Here is a 12,591-nt window from a genome sequence, read left to right as displayed (position 1 = left end):
AAAGGTGGGCACACCTCTCCTCCTAACTATTTTCCCACCGATTCTCCTGCCCAAGGTGGGAGACAGAACTGGTGGGAGCCAGTTGCTGGCAACAGGAAATGGCAGGGACAGCTTACAAAGGCGGCAGGCCTTTGAAGGTTCCCCTTCGTGGATCCAGCCCATCCTAGGAGAGGAAGCATGACACCTCTGTCTTTGCTTCTTGACCCAGAAAGCTGAGGCTCTCTACCCAGAGGTACAGAAACCAGTCTGGTGGTGGAAAATGGTGGGCAGCCATTCAGGAACCACACCAGGGCTGTTCTTTTTTCAGGGGACATCTCCAAGCTGCCCTCTGTGTGCATTTTACATTAAATCCCACACTTCTAAAGGCCATTGATACCTGTATCCCCCTCTCTATTAAGAAGGTGAACAACCATCGTCCCCCTGCACCCTGGTTCACTTAGAACTTAAAAATGGAGAAAACATAATGCAAAGTTTTGGAAAGACGCTGGAGGAGGTACTATGCGTCTGATACCAAACTTGCATATAAAAAGGCAAAAAAAGATTACCACACTCTCTATAAATCAGCATGTGCAAAATATGTCACTTCGACCATTTCTAGTGCACTGAATTGCTCCAAGACACTATTTAAAATGGTCAAAGAGCTGTCGGGCTCTGAAACCCAATCCTTGCCTCCTGCCCTGAATGGCCAGCAATGTGAAGACCTGGCTAAATTATTTCTCCATAAAGTGGAGAAAATCTATTCTGAAATGAAAGACAGGAAACCTGATAATCTCCTTCAGCAAATACCTCCATTTTCTCTTTCAGCCAGAACCACCTCTTACCGAGAAAGAGGTACCCGTATATACAGTCAAACTAGAATCCTGGTCCCCATTAGATATGAACTCTTTCAAACGGATTTTAGATAGCATTAAATCTGGTTCACCCTGTGATCCTCTTCCAATCTCGGTGTTTCAGCAGTTTGATCCGCCTTCACTCCTGATAATCATGGAACTTCTGAATGCCTCCTTACAGGAAGCAACAGTTCCCCCAGAGTGGAAGCACACATTGTGCTTCCTCTTCTGAAGAAGGCCAATGCCTTCTATATTCAAATAATCATGTTTCCCCCTATGGGGTACCTTAGGGCTCCATTTTAAGCCCTTTATTGTTTAATGTGTATGTCAGACCTTCAGCCAACATTGCAGAAGAGGCTGGGTTGTCCATGTTCTCCAATGCGGATGACACCCAGATTATCTTCTCCCTCTCTGCTGAGAGAGCATCTGTGACATCTGCTCTACAGCTAGGGCTGCGTAATATTGCATCTTGGAAGCAGGCTAATTTTCTTAAACTCAATTGGGAGGTCTTGATCCTGGGGAAGGCCAAAGAGCTATGGGGCCCCCAACATTGGCCTACTGAAATGGGTGCTTTTCCTCAACCTTCGCCATATTCGCAATCTAGGCTTCATCATAGAGGATTTATAATCCATGAAAAACGAAGTAGTGAAAGTGGCTGCAACTTGCTTTACCATACTGAAATGGCTTAAAAAGATTATCTGGATGTTGCCCAGCTCTACCCGGAGAACCGTGGTCCAGGCTCTTGTTACCTAGAGACTGGACGACGGTTACATCGTCTGTCTAGGGGCAAATAAGGATATGACAAGCAAGCTACAGTTGGTCCAGAACTCCGCCACCAGACTGATTTGTCAGGTTCCTAGAACTGCCTCTATCTCTGGCTCTCTGTGTGACCATCATTGGCTCAGGGTGGGGAGCCAAATTAAGTTCAAAGCCCTGAGCTATATGTTCAAAATCAAATCTGGAGTGGCCCCTCAATACCTGCAAGTTCTGGGTCACCTACACGTACACTCCGCTCTGCCACTCAGGCTAAGTTCTCTGTTCCTAGAATTAGACTGTCACGCATGGGTGGTCGATCCTTTGCCTACTTAGGCCCCACGTTGTGGAACTCTCTCCCTGCGTCGCTTCGCAATGAAATTGCATATGAGAATTTCCGTAAAAGCTTAAAAACTTGGCTGTTTAACCAATAATCGTCCCTTCCTTCAGATCCTTTGTATTTGGCGCCGGGAAACCCTTTTTGGTAGCTGTTGCGCCTTACAAATTAAAATTAACATATCAGTGTGTGTTTAACGTACTGAGAAGTTTGCTACCAAACGTCCCAGTGTTCAGTAAAGCCGTTCTGGAGTTCGTAATGACAGACTTCCAGATCATATACGCTTTATGGCTTTACTGCACTTACAATGTCTAAGAATGGACTTAAACACTGTAGGGGTACAGTGCTCAACTGTGTGCCTTCACCTGTGGTATAGTGTACCCTGCTGGAGGGGTTGAGTACCTAGGCGACAGGCAGTGGATTGCAAGCATGGAACACAACATTGTGTGCCATGTCGACTCTTCACTTTTCTCTGCGTCAAAAGATGCAGCCTGCAATGGCAGTGTGTGGGTGTTAAGGTACAAGGCCCCTAAGGATGGCACAATAGGTGCTGCAGCCCTTTGAGGCCTTCCCTGGTCACTGTACCCTTGGTACCTTTTACAAGGGGCTTACCTGTGGCCACAGATTTGCCAATTTTGGGCACAAAGATACAGCTTTGGGAAAAACACATACCCCGGGAACCTGATTGGCAGAGACCCAGGGCACACCAAAGTCAAAGTGTATCTTGTGTCATGAAAACAATTTGGGGTAACCATGCAAATATTGGCACTCCCCCCCCCCCCCCCACACACACACACACACACACCCCCACCCACCCACCCACACACACACACACACACACACACACACACACACACACACACACACACACACCACACACACACGAAAGAGGATGAGAATAACCTTTCCCAAGAGAGTCTTCATTGTCTAAGTGGAAACATCTGGAATGGCCAACTGCATTGGCATGGGTAATCCCAGGTCTATGTTCCACTGTGAAGTCCCTTTCCTGTAGGGAGATGGACGACCTCAAAAGTTTTTGATTTTCCTCTTTCATCTACATGAGCCATCGGAGGGGTCTGTGGTCATTTTGAACTAGGAAGTGAGTACCAAACAGGTCTCAGCTTCTTCAGGGACCAAATAACAGCAAAGGCCTCCCTCTCAATGGCACACCAACTCTGCTCCAAGGAGAGTAGCATTCTGCTTATGAACGCAACAGGTTGGTCTTCTCCATCATCATTGGTCTGGAATAGGACCGATCCTATCCCTAGCTCAGAGGCATCAGTCTGCACAATAAACTGCTTGGAGTAATCGGGAGTCTTGAGAATAGGTGCTGAGCACATTGCCTCTTTAAGGGTGTCAAAAGCCTTTTGGCTGCCAACTGTCCAGTTCAATGTCTTGGGCATCTTGTTGGAGGTGAGTTCTGTGAGGGGTGACTCAATGGACCTATACCCCTTTACAAACCTCCTGTAATACCCAGTCAAGCCAAGGAGTGTCCCAAATTGGGTGTGGGTGGTTGGAGCTCCACAAACCAGAATTGTCTGGATTTTGGGCTGTAGTTGTTGAACTTGGCCTCCACCTACAAGGTGGACCAAGTATACAATGGTTACATGCCCTATCTGGTACTTGGATACCTTGATAGTTAGGCCTGCAGTTTTCAGGGCCTGTCAAACCTTCCCAGGTGGACCAGGTGATGCTGCCAGAAAGAACTAATCCCAACAATATCATCAAGATAGGCTGCACTTAAGCCTTCCAACCCAGCAATGGCTTGATTCAGCAACCTTTGGAAGGTGGTAGGGGCATTCTTTAGACCAGAGGGCATCACAGTGAACTGGAACTGCCCATCAGATGTGGAAAATGCTGTATTTTCTTTTGCTTACGCGGCCATGGCAATGTGCCAGTACCCTGCAGTGAAGTCAAAAGGTGCTTGGGTATTTGACAGCCCCTATCTTATCTATCAATTCATCAGCTGTGGGGATGGGATGGGGTGTGCATCTGTCTTGGTGACAGAATTGAGGCCGCTGTAGTCCACACAAAACCTAATTTCTCTCCTTCCACCCAGTGGATGTGGTTTGGGGACTAGGACCACTGGGCTAGTCCAAGCACTCTCCGAAGGCTCAATGACCTGCAACACCAGCATCTTGCTGACCTCAGCTTTGATGCTTTACTTAACTTGGTCCAACTGGTGATCGATTTTGGTTTTGGCTGGCAAGCGGTCCCCAGTGTCCACATCATGGGTACACCAGGGAGTCTGACCAGAGGTTAAAGAAAAGAGCTGTGCGTAATGTTGCAGAACTTGTCTGCAATCGCCCCGCTATTGGACACATAGGGTGTTTGAATAGACAACTCCATACACTGACCCATCTTGGGGGCTGTGGGAGAGGGGGTCAGGGACAGGTTCACTCTCGTCTCCTTATCCTCATCAGTAACCATCAGCATAGTCACATCAGCCCTGTCACTATGGAGTTTCAGGCGGTTCACATGTATCACCCTTTTGGGGGACCTGCTAGTGCGAAGGTGTACCAAGAAGGTGACCTATCTCTTTTTCTCTAGGATAGGGTAAGTACCACTCCATTGGTCCTGGAGGGCCCTTGGTGCCACAGGCTCCAAACCCCACACCTGTAGTCCTGGTTGGAACTCTACCACTGCAGCTTTCTGGCTATACCAGAGTTACTGGAGCTCCTGGCTGGCCTCAAGTTGTTTGGATGCTTTCTGCATGTAGTCTGCCATCCTGGAACAAAGGCCTATAGGGTTTCTCCCATCCTTCCCTCACAAGAGAGAGTGGTCCCCCTATGGGTGGCCAAACAGAAGTTCAAAGGGTAAAAACCCCACTCCCTTCTGAGGCACCTCTCTGTAGGGAAAAAGAAGGCATGGTAATGGAACATTCCATCTCTTTGAGCTTTTTAGGGAGTCCCATTATCATGCCTTTCAATGTCTTGTTGAATCTCTCAACAAGGCCATTGGCTTGTGGGTGTTAAGGTGTTGTGAACTTATAGATCACTCCACACTCATCCCACATGTGTGAAGTATTCACACATGAAGTTGGAACCTCAGTCTGATACTACCTCCTTAGGAAACCCTACCCTGGTGAAGACACAAATGAGGGCCTTGGCTACTACAAGGGCTGTAGAACACCGAAGGGGAATGGCTTTAAGATACCTGGTAGCATGATCCACTATCACCAGTATGAATTTGTTTCCTGAGGTGGTGGAAGGTTCAAGTGGACCCACTATATCCACACCTACTCTCTCAAAGGGAACACCAACCACTGGTAGTGGAATTAAAGGGGCCTTTGGGTGTACTCCTCTCTTACCACTGGCTTGACAGGTGACACAGAAGCTTAAAAGTCCTTCACTTTTTTGGACATCTTTGGCCAACAGATGTGGGTGACAAGTCTTTCCCAGGTTTTTGTTTGGCCCAGATATCCAGCGAGGGGGATGTCATGGGTTAATGTGAATAGAAACCCTCTATACAACTGAGGCACTACCACTCTCCTAGTGGCACCAGTTTTGGGGTCTGTAGCCTCAGTGTATGGGAGCCCTTCCTCCCAATAGACTGCCTCACGCCTTCAAGAGTGGGACAGACCTGCTGCCCAAAACACAGCTGTTTACTAGAGGGTCCCCCTGGGCCCAGGAGCTCTACCTCCTAAGCTTCAAGCTCCAGAGGATCAGTTCCCTCTAGAGCAGACAAGTCTTCTCCCTGAGGCGAGGGGTCCTGATCCTTGAGCTGTGTGGAATCTGTCTCGAGTCTTCCTACATTTCCTCTTGGGAAGTTGGGTCATCATTTCAGGCTCCAATCCTCCTTGTTCAAGCTGTGCTAGGCATTGTGCTCATATTTCCACACACATACACAGTCTCAGGGATTTGCTGCATGAATTTTTCTTTCTACCTGAGGTCTAATGTCACCATAGTCAAGGCATGGTTAGTGGTGACACTGTCCGTACTGGTAACTGGATAAGTCTTTCCAGTCAGGTATTGCATTTGTACCCCTCAGGGCTTATATCTTAGTCCCATTCACTAAGGGGTACTACACGTATTTCTTTTAATTAGGGGGCCAGGCAGCCAAAGTAGCTAACCCTCCCTCCCCTTCAGAGACTAAAACAGCCTCAGTGTGGACCCTGATTAGCTCTGGGAACACTATTGATCCCATCTGGAGATTTGCCACATTAGTAGAAACTGCAGGGGGACTAGGGGTTGCTTTGTTGAGACAGGTAGGATCTCCAGTTCAGTGTCCCTTCTTGTTACAGTGGATCTATGTTTTTCCCCTCATACCCACCAGTAGGCTGGGAAGAGTACCTGCCCCCTCTCCACCCCCCGGACAGGATTTTGGGGGCCTTTAGTTGTGTTCTATCTTTGGGTTTCTCACCCTCTTTACCCTGGGGAGGCTTTGTAACCCCTTTTGATCATCCCCCAGTGGTAGTCTTGGTCACTCGTCTTGACCCTGTGGTCTGCCTTTTTTCCCCAATTCTTGGGGAGAAATTGGACCTAGGTCTACCACATACTGATGCAACTTTTCATTGATGCAGTTACTTAAAATGTGTTCCTTCATAAACAAATTGTAAAGTTCTTCATAATTCTACAATTTGCTTCCAGTCAACTAGCGTTTTCACGGAGTAGTCTACAATTTCCACCCAGGACTGACTGGGATTTCTGAGCCCACCTGAATTTAATTCTGTACTCCTCAGTAGTAAGTCTAAATCCTTCAATCAGGGTGCCCTTCATGAGTTCTGAAGATTCTGCTTCTGCCCAGTAAGGGTCAGGAGTCTGTCTCTGCACCTACCAGAGAACAGTTCCCAAAGTAGTAATGCCACAAATGGCATTTAAGACCCTGGAGTTGGCAACTCTGGGAAAGCTGGCACCAGCATTGGACTGGAAGGCACAGAAGGATCCAGTGAAGTTTGAGGCCAGTCCAGGGTCAGGTCCAATGGAGTTACCGGAGCTGGGCCATTCTAAGGGGGAGCCACCTGGAGCAAGTCAACTAACTCCAGATCCGAGGTTGAATTTCCTGTGGGAGTAGGACAGCAACTGGGAGACTTATCGTTGGAATGTTTCTTCGTCTTTGTATGCTTCTTCCCTTTGCTTCTAGACAAAAAAGATGGTGAACTGAAGTGATACATCCAAAGCGTCCTACTGTGCTTGTCCTCTTTGCCTAAGGCCATAAAACACTTTGATGCATGCCCCTTAAAGGTCTTGGGTGCATGCTGCAACAAGAGGAACAAGCCCAAGAGTTGTGTCTGACCCCCAGGCACTAGAGGCAAACAGTGTGGGGGTCCACGATGGATATCTGTCCTGGTATGATTTGCAATGTACCCCAATATAGGCCTGGGTAATCACCTAACCTTTCACCTACATTCACACTGCCATTGTACTACATAACGGTTTTGGTGCTGATTTTTTACCTAGTTAGGGTCTGCATAAATGTTATGCGGTGTCCCCCAAAAACTAGCTTCATTTATTATGCAGAAGAAATCTCAGAATCACAGCAGGATTACCATATTCTGCATAATAACTATGTATATGGTTAATCACTATCGTCATCCTCGGCCAAATTGACACAGCAAGAAAGAACCCCCGAGGGTAACTTTTGGATATATAAGCACCATATATTTGCTGGGGCAGGCAGAGGAGAAAGACTTTCATGCTGACATGAGACGCTGAGGTCCCTGCACGCAGACACTTGAGCAGGCAGCTGTCCGACATCCCTTGCGGGGTCAATCTCGAGACCATGACAGGGTCTTTTATTCTCTCACTTCAGGTAATGGGGTTGGCTCTATCCTAAGGGGATTCTTGGCTATACACCTAAACACATGCTAGGTAGATTTAGGTACATCTAGTTAGGGTTAGCATCGTAGGAGTACACATGATTACGGTCATGTATCTATATGCCTGAATATATCCATTGGTTTAGCACTATGGTAGAATTCTACCATGTATTTACTCTGTTGGTGCTCATAACCATATATATCTGTTTCTGTCTTATGGCTGTTGCAGCACAAGTATTTTACTCAAGAATGACACTGGTTCAATAAATGTTTATTGAAAACATCCCCATTGTTTATTCTGTGTATTTGTCTGAGACAAAGAGAGCACAAGTGACTGAGCGAAAAGTACTGTACTGTTTACACGATCCCTGAGGTGACAGGGTTGTCATGTTCGATAATTGCCAGAAACTATTCTCTCCTTGTTATGAGGGGTTCATAGTGGCACTTTGAGCTAGCTGGTATACAGGAGAACATATCCGGTGGGGGTGTCTGGAATCAGTCTGGATACCAATCCCACAGCTTATGTTGTCTAAACGCGCAGATCCTATATAGATCTATAGGACCTACATGACAGTCCCTTGCAGTCCCCACAGGGTTTAAAGCCAGATTTTTTTAGGCGGTGATAAAGTACTGCCTTTTATAAATTTGTGAGTTAAAAATCTCAGAGAAAGCGTTTGCTCTGGATTCGCGTGGAACAGGTGTGGAAAAAAAAACAACCTGATAGTTATCAGGCATCATACAGCTTTAATATCACCAGAAATGACTTCCGATGTCGATGCAAAGACAGCACCTCCTGTCCGAATCCAGTCTGACGTCTAGGATGGTTCTAGAGGCGAGGAGTCTGCCAGTACAAGTATCCATTAGAATTCATGATTTTTGTATCCATACTTTAACACCTTTAGCGCGACGTAGAATCAGCCACGGTGTGGACATTTCCGTGCGTGGGCGAGGCCGAGTCGGCCAACAGACGTGTGCATCACTACGGAGGTAGTGCTCGCGACAGCCGTTGGCCGACGCAAGAAACAAACGGGTTAATATTTGCATGGTATTCTGCCTACTAAAACATGTTTGGATTTATGCAAGTCACTTAAACCCGGAACAGGTGAAAGGCTGTTAACCTTTCATTGAATTTCTTTTTTTCCAGCTACAGTGCTGCAATTCCAACCTTTAGACGCCGGTTCTTCCCTCTGGCATCGATAACCTTCTCCCTGATCTTAAAAATAAGGGGTGCCGGAGTTCCTGGCTCCAAAACAGCCGACCTTGAGTGAGGCTCCTTGTGTCGGTAACACTATCTGTCACAATCCTGGCTGTAACAACTTCTAACCCCCCCAACACCACCATGGAAGAACACAGATTTAGCTGATGTTGGGGATCAGATTGAAGCCCATATTTGGTGCAGATTTGATCCTGCAGCTGCAGATGAAGATCACAGACTGGAGGCTAGACGCTGCATACAATGGTGGCTTGCACCTGTGAAATTTAATAGGTGTGTATGGAGCTACAGACTGATCCGGAGGCAATCCACTGGGAAAGCATACCCTCCCCGAGGTTACATCAGAGGGTATGCCGCTGGAGCCAGCAACTCGTGGAGATAGGTGGTGGTGTGGCACCAATCTGCCAGTGAGGTGGCCCCATTGGACCTGGCGTGTGGAGGATTGGATATGTAGAATCCAATCACCCCTTCTAAGCTGCCACCCAGAGAGTTGGTGAGATTAGGTGTGCGGTTGTAGTGGATTCCTGCTGATGGGAGAACCCTGGAGACCAGGCGAGTTAAGGGTACCACATTGACTGGGCATGGTCGGTAGCACACTACACAGTGAACGAGGACTTGAAGGGTGACTCCGGATAGGAGCCCTGGGCACCCTTGCCAGGACTGGGTTCTCTATAGTGTTGAACCCAACAGTTATGGACAAAGCCTCTGTCCAGTTGCTTCACTCTTCTGCTCCTGAGTCACAGGTCTCACAAAACATACAGCCCTATTGAAGGCCCATTATTCTGCATCTTGCATTACACCTGCATCTGCTAGCTTAAGTGGAGATGGGGAAACAACCTCAAACAACCTAAACTTACATTTGATGCCAAGCGTACTCCGAGGTCCTCATCACCGGAGGAGACTGGTGCGGCATAAGAAATCTCAATGAGCAATAATGAACCGCGCATGAAGACACTCCTCTTGCATACGCAGAAGAGCCTCAGCTCAATTGATGGCAAACCGTACTTGCCTACGGCAATTAGACCGGTTATCCACTATGCTAAATAAGCAGGGAATAAGTCTGTCCCCTGCAGAATTCAGAGGCTCGTCCTTAGAAGATGAAACGCCTTGGGATGATTTAAGTTCTTGAAATCATATAAGTAAAAAATGAGGACTTGGAGGCTCGGTCAAGACGCAACAATATCCGCTTGGTTGGAATCCACAAGTCCACCAACAACATGGCGGACTATGTTGAACTGTGCTCAAAGACCGGTTTTGAGATTTTTCACTGCTGTTTGAAGTTGAGAGAGCACACCACTCTGGTTTGTAGACCGCCACACGGGGCAAACTCCTGTCCGATCTGAGCCAGGCTTTTCAACTTCAGGACCATGACACTATCCATAGATTGGCTAGAGAGAAACAATCCCTGATGTATGATGGTATGAATTTCTATGTTTCTGGATTTCACTGTGGCGGTGCAGGAAGCCTGATGGGAATGGCACCCTCACAAACTAAAACAGCAAGCAGGAGTATTCTACACCAAACGGTACCCTGCAAAATGAATATTCTGCACTGCAATAAAGCTCATTTTCTTGAGACCACAGAGTGCTTCTCGATTCATCAAGCAGATTCTTGCTAAATCTAACATAGATACTTTAAAGACATAGGAATCTAACAAAGGACTCTGATGTGGAATGAGACCATGCAGTTGTGTGGTCACAACATGGCACATGTAGTGTAGCGAAGAAGGCGGGCTGCATGTGTATCCTAGACTGTCCACGCAAATACTTTTTGTTACAGCATTCTGAGGATCCTTTCACAGCAAACACCCCCCCACCTTTTGTCACAGGCTGTTGAATTGTCAACTATTATGGCACCCCTTGGAGCTCCCCAGTTTACCTACTTAGTTTTTGTATTGCTTCTGTAGGTTATGCTGATTTTACTTTTTGGGGGGTAATTTGGAGATTTGTTTCACTTGTCGTTGGGGTGGCTAGTGTGGGAGGGTGGTAGAGTGGTTAACGAGGGGTTACACGTGAGCAGAAGCAAGATGACAGCTTTATATGATCCAACGTTACGCCTATTTTGTGCATGTACTCTTGTCGGGAGCCTATACATCCATCACCACTGTATAGGGTGCTCTATCTTCACACGTTTGCGGGTAAACTTTATCTCTGCTTGTTTACATTGAAGGTAAGAGGGCTTAATAAGCCCCAAAAAGTTAGGCACATGTTATCATATTTAGATTAGCACAAACTTGATGTGGCGGGACTTCAAGAGATGCATTTAACCCACTCTACCATCTCCAAGGTGGCATCAGAATGCGAAGTCTGTTGTACATTTGTCACATTCCGTTAATTCACTAGAGGCATGGCTATCTTGATTAAAATAAAAGGGGTCTAGTTCAGACTTATTCAGGAACCAAACCACCCACAGGGGCAGTGTAGTGCAGGAGATGCTTCATTTTTTTTGGAAAACAATTTTTATTGCAGAATCAAAAATGTACAATAGTTTGGACAATCCCGCCCGTCTCCACTTATTGCCGGTTGTCAGTCATGAACAGTATTGTACACAGCCATTTAGCCCACATCCCAGAGGTAGGGCGGCGACAGCCAAGAATCCGTACAGAGACCAGGTGACAATACCACAGCAACAATATTCACTTGACATCAGTATAATTAGGCTTTGTTTAATAGATCCGCTTTTTCCCTACCTACCCTACCCCTAACCCCAACAAATAACTTGTTTCCCCCAGTCACAATAAAGAGCAGTGAGCAGGTCCCATATCCTCCGCCCCACCTGGTGGGACCTAGCCAGCGAGCCCATCATTCTACCACTAGCTCTTGACTCACTCTGCTGTCAGTCACTCTTCCGGTAGTGGCCTTCCAACCCCCCCTTGCCACCCACCCCCTGGTTTTTCGCTGGTGTGAGCCAAATTCAGGATTTAATCTCGGCAATCAGGAGCCGATGAAACAACACTCATACAATCGTGCATCACCCGGAGTTCCCTATTAGCCCTCCTCTTCCCGGTCTGCCTCCCGTGATCGGTACTCATGCAGGGCCACCACTAGACCATTCCCACATCCTTGCTGCCTCCAAACCCTGTTCATTATCTGTGCGGGTCGCCTGTCTAAGCCGGACCATACTTTCACTTCTAGCCCACTTTTCCAATTCCGTTGCCCAGCGCCTGCTGGACGGGCCCTCCGATGACTTCCAGCGCCAGGTGAACTCTCTCTGGGCTAAAATAAGTCCTAGGTCCATGAATTTACTGGTTATCTTCGTTTTCTTCGTGTGCGGGAACCAAAGTAGCAGGCAGACTGCCTTATCAAACGTCAGCTGTCTATCTGTCACCCCTGTCAATAGTTCACCTACTTCTGTCCAATACAAGCCCAGCTTCGGTCAATCCCACAGCATATGATCTAGCTCCGCCCCTGCTAAGAAGCACCTCGGGCACACCGCCCCCTGCGCATGGAAATGCCTTTGTATCTTGCCAGGTGTTAAGTAGGCCCTATGTATTACAAAGTAGTGTACTTGTTGGAAGCAGGCATTCCTACAACCCTTCCACGCCCTCCTCAGGATCTGTCCCCATGCAGCATCCGGTATGGGTTTCCCTACACTCTCCTCCCATTTCATTTTCAACGCCGTCAGGGGGGTTAGGCCTTCATGAAGCATTCGGGAATGCAAACACGTCACCGCTTTAAACGTCCCCGCCGACATTACCACA

This window comes from Lissotriton helveticus, chromosome 9 (genome assembly GCF_964261635.1).
Source record: "Lissotriton helveticus chromosome 9, aLisHel1.1, whole genome shotgun sequence".
NCBI classification, from domain to species: Eukaryota; Metazoa; Chordata; class Amphibia; order Caudata; family Salamandridae; genus Lissotriton; species Lissotriton helveticus.
The sequence above is the reverse complement of the archived record's forward strand: the minus strand, read 5'-3'. Positions refer to the sequence as shown.